At 36.9% G+C, this 8729-nt stretch overlaps 1 pseudogene; it reads right to left on the bottom strand.

The window, feature by feature from the left end:
- Positions 1-435: 435 nt before the first annotated feature.
- Positions 436-1695, bottom strand: LOC114047876 (annotated as a pseudogene).
- Between the last annotated feature and the right edge of the window lie 7034 nt (positions 1696-8729).

Genomic DNA, 8729 nt, shown 5'->3' with positions numbered 1-8729 from the left:
GAAGCTAAAAACTTCTAAGTTAAACTTTACTCATGTATGAAAAGTTCTAACATTTTTAACTTTCCTGTCTTTAAACAGTGGTCCAAAAACTAAAATTCTGTTATCTTTTAGGAATTTTATAATGTTATCCTCAAGCCATTTCCAGTCTAAATAATGAAATAATGCTTTGGGGAGTAAATAAGAAATTTAAACAATTAATCACTCCCTGTGGGGGGAGGATGAATACACTATTCTGTCCAGTACTGATTCAACCAACAGAGCTGCTGGTGAAATACGGCATTGTATTTCTAATACTTCCATAACTTTGAAAAACTTTAGATTAAACTCGCCTCCAAGGCAAGTTTCATTATGCAATAATATTCTTAACTTGGATAGCTTATTTTGTGCCAGTCTTTGGAATATGCCTTTTCTCTTGCTATTTCCTCCCTCAACTGATTAATTTTCCTCCAAGATCAGGTCACTGTCATTTGATTCAGCATCTTCCATAACTTGGCTTCCATTTTCAGATTTGGCTTCTTTCTCACTTTCCTCCTGGGTCTCAGAAAGTGGCCCCTTCTCACTGATACCCTCTACCACCACCTGGGAATTGTTTTTGTCTTCTGCAGAGTCACTTTTGTTTGAACTGAGATTCTCCTTGTCTGTTTCTAAACTCCAGTTTTGCCTTGTTTCCATTTCTTTCTTTTTTTTTTTTTTTTGGCAATTAGGATTAAGTGACTTGCCCAGAGTCACACAGCTAGTAAGCGTCAAATGTCTGGTCTGAGGCCAGATTTGAACTCAGGTCCTCCTGACTCTCCAGGGCCAGTGCTCCATCCACTCTGCCGCCTAGCTGCCGTATTTCCATCTCTTACTTGTGCATCGTGGCCAGTGTTTGATTTAGATCCCCCTTTGCTACTCTTGATCACTTCCTGAAGGTTGTATTTTTCTGAACAACATGTAGTCTTTTACAACACTCAGGCAGCAGACAGCCTTAATGATTTCTACCACAATGGTGTGCTGGGGATTATTAAAATTGACCTTATTTACAGGATTGAAGCAGCCCACTATGCCTCCTAGTTCTTTAATACCTTTTTCTCTGTTTATGTGCTTTGTAAATAATCTGGAATATCCTTTTATTTGGTCCTTTAAACCAAGGTTCCAAGAAGGTTTTAGCATATCTTTTTTTCCAAATCTTCTAGAAAAGTTGGCATGTGCCAGATATGAGTAACATGCACAGAATAACCTACATTTCCTTCTTCTTGGTTGAGTACTTATCCTTTAGGAAATGATGCACAAGTTTTTCAGGTTCTATGCAAAGCGTTCTAATGAAGACTACGTTTTTTGCTCCATTTCCAGTGACTGGAATTGTCTTAATCTCAGCTCTGTAGAGGCCTGAATTTCATTGATTTCTTACTTCAAGGCGACTTCCTAACAGTCTTCCTCTTCCTCCTTTCTTCCAGATGGTTGCTCATCTTTGTGTACAAACTTCTCAGTCATGTACAGGTTGTCCCCATTCCCATTGAGAAGGCTGTAGGCCTCCTCCATGCTCTTGTGCTCACTCATGTTGCGAGTAATGAGGATGCACTGAAGCCTGGGCTTGTGCTGCCTCGGGCCACCACCACCACCCCTGTGCCAGGCCCTCTTAGCCTGCATGTACCGGTCCTTCCCTCTTCATTTTACCCTGCTTGCCTGTGGGAGCTGCTCTGTGGCTGTGGCCATTATGGATGGTGTAGGGGGCATTATTGAAATGGACTAGGGAGGGCAGGAAAGGAGAAAAGCATGTGACAGCAGTTCCAAACCGTGTGTTCCCTCTATCTATTTCTTGTTATAGTAAATCATTTATCTGTCTATTTCAATCATTGGAAAACATTTTCTTTTCAATTCTTCTATTTTTTTCTATTAACAAACTTCTGTATTTTTCTTCCCACTTCCCCCCTCAAAAGAAAGAAAAATAGGAAAGAAAGAAAAACAGAAGGAAAGAAAAAAGGAAGGAAGGAAGGAAGGAAAGAAGGAAGGAAGGAAGGAAGGAAACTAGTAGGATGATGTGGTTCTTTAGAGGTCCCAAACTTCTATTAAGTGGAGTAATTTACTGTGCCCGTGCATGCCTTTCTCCATGAGGCATAAAGGGAACATTCATTATTCTTTCTTTCTCACTGAGACACTTTGCACAGGTTTTTCAAAGGTGTTCTTTCATGTTCTTAGTTCTCATCATGCAATGACATCATTACTGTTAGAAAATATGGACTAATCTCTGAAAATTTCACAAATGGAAAAGTATTCTTGTAGTCTGACATAAGAAACACACAAGTAGGCATGTAGGATTTGCAATGAAGCTATAGAAAAATATCTTGGTGAACTGAATGTACTTGTGGTAGAAGTGGAACTCTGGACTCCTCAGGAAATTGATTCAGTTGTGGAAATAGACAGGGTCACCCATGTAATCCTTCCACTTGTGCAATGCATTTGTTTGCTGTTATGGTAAATGGGTGCAGAAGTTTTTTGTTTTTTTTTAAATCAATTTATACAATCACATTAATTTGCATTGTGTAGAAAGAGCTATCGTCATGGATTCTATCCTGCCTTAAAAACAACTATGGTATTACAAACAAGAGAAGAGTTTGAAATTATAGGATTATCAGATATCAAAATTAGAATGATTATATGATCATAGGATTTAGAGGGGGAAAGTACCTTAAAGATCAGTTGGATCAATCTCCTTCTTTTACAAATGAAGAAACTGAATCTCAGATTAAAAACAAGTCTTTCCAAAGGTTCATTCACTAGTTAGATGTTGAGTAGGAGGTGGAATCCAGAACTCTTGAATCTAATGTTGATGTTCTTAGTAACAGACTGTGAATAGTTCTTTCACTTAGATAGAAGATGACATGAAGATGGCTATGAGAGAAGCAGTTTGCAAGATTGAGGGAAATATGCCCAGTGTTCATTATAGATTGGTTATATTTGGTATCACCTGGACTAATTGAGGTACACTGGTCTTTGTTAACTGGGTCAGCCAAGGGTCAGGAGAACAGGTGGTCGAGCACAATTTCATAAGCACCTGTTTAATATTTGGCTCAGACATTTCCCTGAAGTTGCTCAAAGGAGCACTATGATCATTATGCAAAGATTGTTTAGAGAGATGGAGCCTTGACTGATGGAAAAAGCTAATTAGAAATTCATCTTTCCAATCTGGAAAGAGATAAAGTTTAAATAAGTTTGGCGAGCCATGGATTGACCTGGGAAATTTGTCCCAAGTCACTACTCTTGTCTTTCCACAATCCAACTTTATGGCCCTCTCTTCCAACCAAATATCTTTCTCCCTCTGTGAGAGGAAAATTTCATAAACAGAACATTAGTTCTCAGTTCTTAAATGTGTCTTAAATAACTAATGTCTCAATGAGGCAGGGAGAAGGTTTTCAGCATGCAGGGGGTGGGGGAAAGTAAGACCTAAAAATAAATATAACTCTTTGTAACACCACTTATGCTGAAATTAAAGAGAGTATGAAGCATTAGTAACTCATTAGAAACTCAATAATTTTATTTTTTTTAATATGTGATACATAATCCCTTACAATTCTTGTCATGGATAACTATAAAATATTGTCTGTCTCAGTTTTCCTTGCATTTAAGTTCAAAACATTAATTCTGGCATTGTTGCCTTATTCCTTGTTTGCTGTAGATTAAAAATAATCTGAGGTCTATTTTATATCCAGGTCTGTCTGGTATATTAACTTCAGTTTGAAGACTGGAAGCTTCCAGGTTTGGTAGAATATCATGAGAAATCACCTTGAATCTAATATAATATTATATTCCTGTGCAAAATAGTTTACATTAAATCATAATCTGTGAATTGGCTATTGGCTAACTGAGTTGCTGGCAGGATTTTTATTGATGGCTTGAGATAAGCAATATCACCATTCTTATCTTCCTATGTCTCATTTTCTTCTTACACCTCTTCCTTCTCATCATCACAAAATCTAAATTCTATTACTTTTATACATGTAAAATTTGATAGAAAAGGGGGTAAATAACTTGTTATTTTTTAAAAAACACTTATTTAGTATTTTATTTCCCCAATTATATGTAAAATGATTTTTAGCATTCATTTTTTAAACTTTTGAGTTCCAAATTTTCTCCCTCCCTCCCCTTTTCCCTCATTGAGAAGGCAAGCAATTTGATATTGGTTATACATGTGCAATCATGTAGAACATATTTCTATATTAGACATGGTATGAAAGAAAATAAAGACCCACACCCCCCACAAAAAAAAGAAACAACCACAAGAAAAGTAAAGGAAGTTAAAAAGTAGTATCCTTTGATCTTCAGTCAAACTCCATCAATTACTTCTCTGAGATAGACAGCATTTTTCATCACAAGTCCTTCAGAATTGTCTTGCATCGTTGTGTTGCTGAGAATCTCTAAGTCACTCACAGTTGATCATCATACAATATTGCTGTTGCTTTGTACAGTGTTCTCCTAGTTCTGCTCATTCACTTTGCATCAGTTCATGTAAGTTCAGATTTTATTCTTTGAGCAGTCTGCTCAAAGACATCCCCTCAATTTTTGATTCTTTGCCACCAGAAAACAGCTGAGAGCTTGTTATTTTAAAAGTAATTTCCAACAATCAAAGCAACCAAATTAGAGTGAGTTTCTGTATGTAAAGACAGGTTATAAAAAGGTTACCATATTTTGTCCTTAATGGTAATATATATGTGTGTGTGTGTGTGTGTGTGTGTGTGTATTCCAATTACATGTACATTTAAACATTCATTTTTGTATAATTTTGAGTTCCAAATTTTTCTCCATCCTTCCTTTCCCTCACCCTCTCCAAGATAGCAAATAATCTGATATGGGTTTTACATATACAATCATGTTAAATATATTTCCACATTAGTCATATAATGAAAGAAGAATCAGAACAAAAGGGAAAAACCATGAGAAAGAAAAAAAAACAAAAGAAACAAAAGTAAAAATATTATGCTTCAATCTGCATTCAATGTTCATAGTTCTTTCTCCAGATGTAGCTAGCATTTACTACCATGAGTGTTTTGGAACTGTCTTGGATAATTACATTGTTGAGAAGAGCTATGTCTATCATAGGTAAACATTGCTGTTGCTGTTGCTGTGTACACTGTTCTCCTGGTTCTGCTCACTTCACTTAGCATCAGTTCATGTAAGTCTTCCCAGGTTTTTCTGAAATCTGCCTGCTCAGCATTTTTATAACACAATTTTATTCCATTACATTGATGTACCACAACTTATTTAGTCATTCCCCAACTGAAAGGCATCCCCTCAATTTCCAATTCCTGGCCATCACAAAAAGAGCTACTATAAATATCTTTGTACATGTGGGTCTTTGGATCATGACAATGAATGTGGCTTAGAAATACATTGGAATTTATATGAATCTTCTACAAAGAGCAAGATTGACAAGATGGGATGATCTTCTTGGTCACTGCATTTTAATCAAATATCAAAATTGTAAATTAGGGGTATTTGAGAAATTACCCAACAATTCTTCTGTCAGTAGCAATAGCTGCAGCCAAAATCCAGTTTGATAGAATAGACCTTATTCCATTTTAAAAATGAAGAATTTGGAGCTCAAAGAGACAAATGGCTAACATAGTGATCCTGAACTTTTATCATGCCATATTGTTCCTTATGCTGTACCAGTTGATCCCCTGCAGCATGCAACAGGGACTCTGTCTTCTCCATCCATCTCAATCCTGATATTTTTGTGTCAGTGATTATTCATGGATACACCCAATTGTTTTTGACAGCCAATAGAAGCAAAATAGGGCTGCCTAACCAATCTTTCTATGATATTTTCCATTTCTTCTTACATTCTGTAAAATAAAAGTAAGGAGGTATCAATCCATGTCTTCATATTCCAAAGTAAAAGCTGAGTATTTCTTTAGGACCAGAGGCTTATGATGTTTGGATACAAATGATCTTAGAAGTCCTAATTTTACTGACAAAGAAAACGGAGCTCAGAAGTTTAAGTGACCTAACCAAACTTACGTGGGAAGATGAGACAGGATTCAAACCCAGATCTTTTAACTCCAAATTCACTGCCAATTCTGCTATGCAATGCTTCAAGAATTTGAACCTTATAGAATGTTTCTTTAGTCAAGAAGATAGCCCTTCACCCTTTGATTCATGCTTATTTTCTCACATATTCACAGAATTAGGGCATCTTAATTGGGATGAAATTATTTGATAAGACACTGTTATTATGAAAATCTCCATTACATAAATAGTGCTAGAATTCAGACCTATGCTAAGCATAGCAATTCAGGTTTGAATCCCTTCTTCCCTTTCCTTCTAGTAGTCAGCTCTGATATGAAACCTTATGAAAAGTATCTTTTCATTACCACAGATATGAGAATCTTTCTTTCTAGGTAAAATATCATTAGTCATGTTCTGGAAAGCCTACTTGGAGAAGAGGGGTTTGGGGAAAGGTCATGGTCAGAATCAATAGAAAGTTGATATTCTTGTACTATCTTAATTCCAATTCATTCACAATTATTTCCTTGATAATCCTAATAATATCCTTTGACCTTCCTGAGTAGGAAGTATTACTGTCTTTATTACATTTGGAATAGCACTTATTCTTCTATGCTGTCTTATAACATTCCCTCTTTGTTTAGTACCAAAACTGTAAGGTCCTTGAAGGCAAGAGCTGAGTCTCCTTTCCTTAAACCCAATAGTGGCTATCACAGGGCTGTAAAACCACTATGCACTCAAGAAAATATTTGCTGAAATTTGTTGGAATTTAATATCCAGTTGAAAAGAGTGTATGTCTTAGATATATAGTAATAAAATAGCCAAGGAAATGAATTTGGAATTATCCCCTTAGAAACATATTCAATACCCTTACATTACTGATTCATGGAGAAAGGAAGAAGTCTCTTTTAGTTATCATAGTGGTAGAGGAATGGTCATTTCCTGTCCTCAAGGCTTACAAAAATTCTTATGCTTAGTTGCTGAATTACTTAATCAGTCTTTATTTACTGAGATGCTTCTAATGTGCCCTTAATTATGGTAAGTTCTAGGGACTGTGAGCGATACAAAAGGAGAAGAAAACCCTAACCTAAGGTTTGGTATGACTTCCATAACAAGATGTCCCTACCAGGATAAGCTGACCATCTGAAATCTCATCATTATGCTGTTTAAGTCAACTTTTGATATTCAACACTTTCCCAACTCTCTGTCTCCTCTCCTGTCTGAGTGGAAAGCTGGGAGGTAAATTATCAACCTCCTCCCAAAGTTTTCCTTTATAGAAAGAAGAACCTGGAATTTCCAGCACACTCTCCACATTCCATCTGCAGCTCTGATTGGTTTGAACTCTATAAGATGCCCCCAGTACCTTGCACCCCATGGTAATCCTCCCCTTTCCAGCTTCCTTTCCTGTGTTGTCCTCCCCCAGTAGATTGCAAGCTCCTTAAGGGCAAGGGCTGTCTTAATTTAATTAAATTGAGGCACTTTCCAGCTCTTTGGAAAGAAAAGGCTAATGTGAAATAATCAGAAAATCACCCAAAACTAAACCATATGATACTGACTTTAAACTCCACAGTATCTCACCTCTTTCGATCTCTTGGCTAAGATCCCATGTCTTCTTTTCTATACAATTATATTAGTCATCTGTTTCTTTTTTTTTTCTTCTTTCCTATTACCTCTCCAGGCCCTCATTCATAGTTCCGGTAATCCATACTATATCATCCCTCCATAAAAATCTTTGGTGACTCTATTGAATACCTAAAATAGTATTTAGGCATTCAATGTCCTCCCAAATTGAGCATCACCTAACTTTTCCAACCTTTTCTCCTACCACCCCATTGATATACTCTGAGGTCTGGTTAAACTAAACAACTTTCTCTCCCCTTCAATTCCTGTTATCTGCCTTTGCTCAACCTATGTGAACACTCAAATTCACTTTTACCCTCACTGCTTCAGTTTCTATTTCTCAAATCCTGTTCCTTAACCCACTTTACATTCCAAGTTCCACAATAAATCCTCTCCTGATACTCATTACTGAAAATGTTCTCCCACTCCACATATTGTACATAGTACTTTCTCCCTTTTGCTTCAGAGGTCAGTATCAGTCTCCTAGTCCTTCAAGCTCTTCTCTGACACTTCCAACACCCTGGTTCAGGCCCTCATCACCTCATATTTGCACTATTGCAATAGTCTGGAGGTGAGTCTACCTGCAATTCTTTCCCCTCTCCAATCCGTTTTCTTTTCAGCTACTAACATGATTTTCCTACAACACAGCTCTGACCAGGTTACTCCCCTACTCAATAAACTCCAGTTGCTTCCTATTGCCTCCAGGAGCAAATAAAAAGTGCTCTGCTCATTATTTAAAGACCTTCATAGCCTAGCCCACTCTTACCTTTTCTGTCTTCCTACAATTTACTTCCAGCCAATGTTTTTCATTCCAGTGACCCTGGCCTCCCAAGTCATTCTATAAAGAAGACAGTCCATCTATAAGTTCTGGGAATTTTCTTTGATTTTCCTTCATACTTGGAATGCTCTCCCTCCTCTGTTCTAACTACTGCCTTCCCTGTCTTCCCTTTAAGATCCAACTGAAATCCCACCTTCCTCAGGAAACCTTTTTCTAAGCTCCCTTAATTCCATTGCTTGACCTTTTCAGTTATTTCTTATCTGATTTTTAATTATTTCTTATCTGATATCTGGCTCATAAGAGATGATTGTTAAAATTTCAGTGTTGACATTTACACCTCTCAAATTGG

This window comes from Vombatus ursinus, unplaced genomic scaffold (genome assembly GCF_900497805.2).
Source record: "Vombatus ursinus unplaced genomic scaffold, bare-nosed wombat genome assembly UNPS02014791.1, whole genome shotgun sequence".
Lineage (NCBI taxonomy): Eukaryota > Metazoa > Chordata > Mammalia > Diprotodontia > Vombatidae > Vombatus > Vombatus ursinus.
The sequence above is the reverse complement of the archived record's forward strand: the minus strand, read 5'-3'. Positions and strand labels throughout refer to the sequence as shown.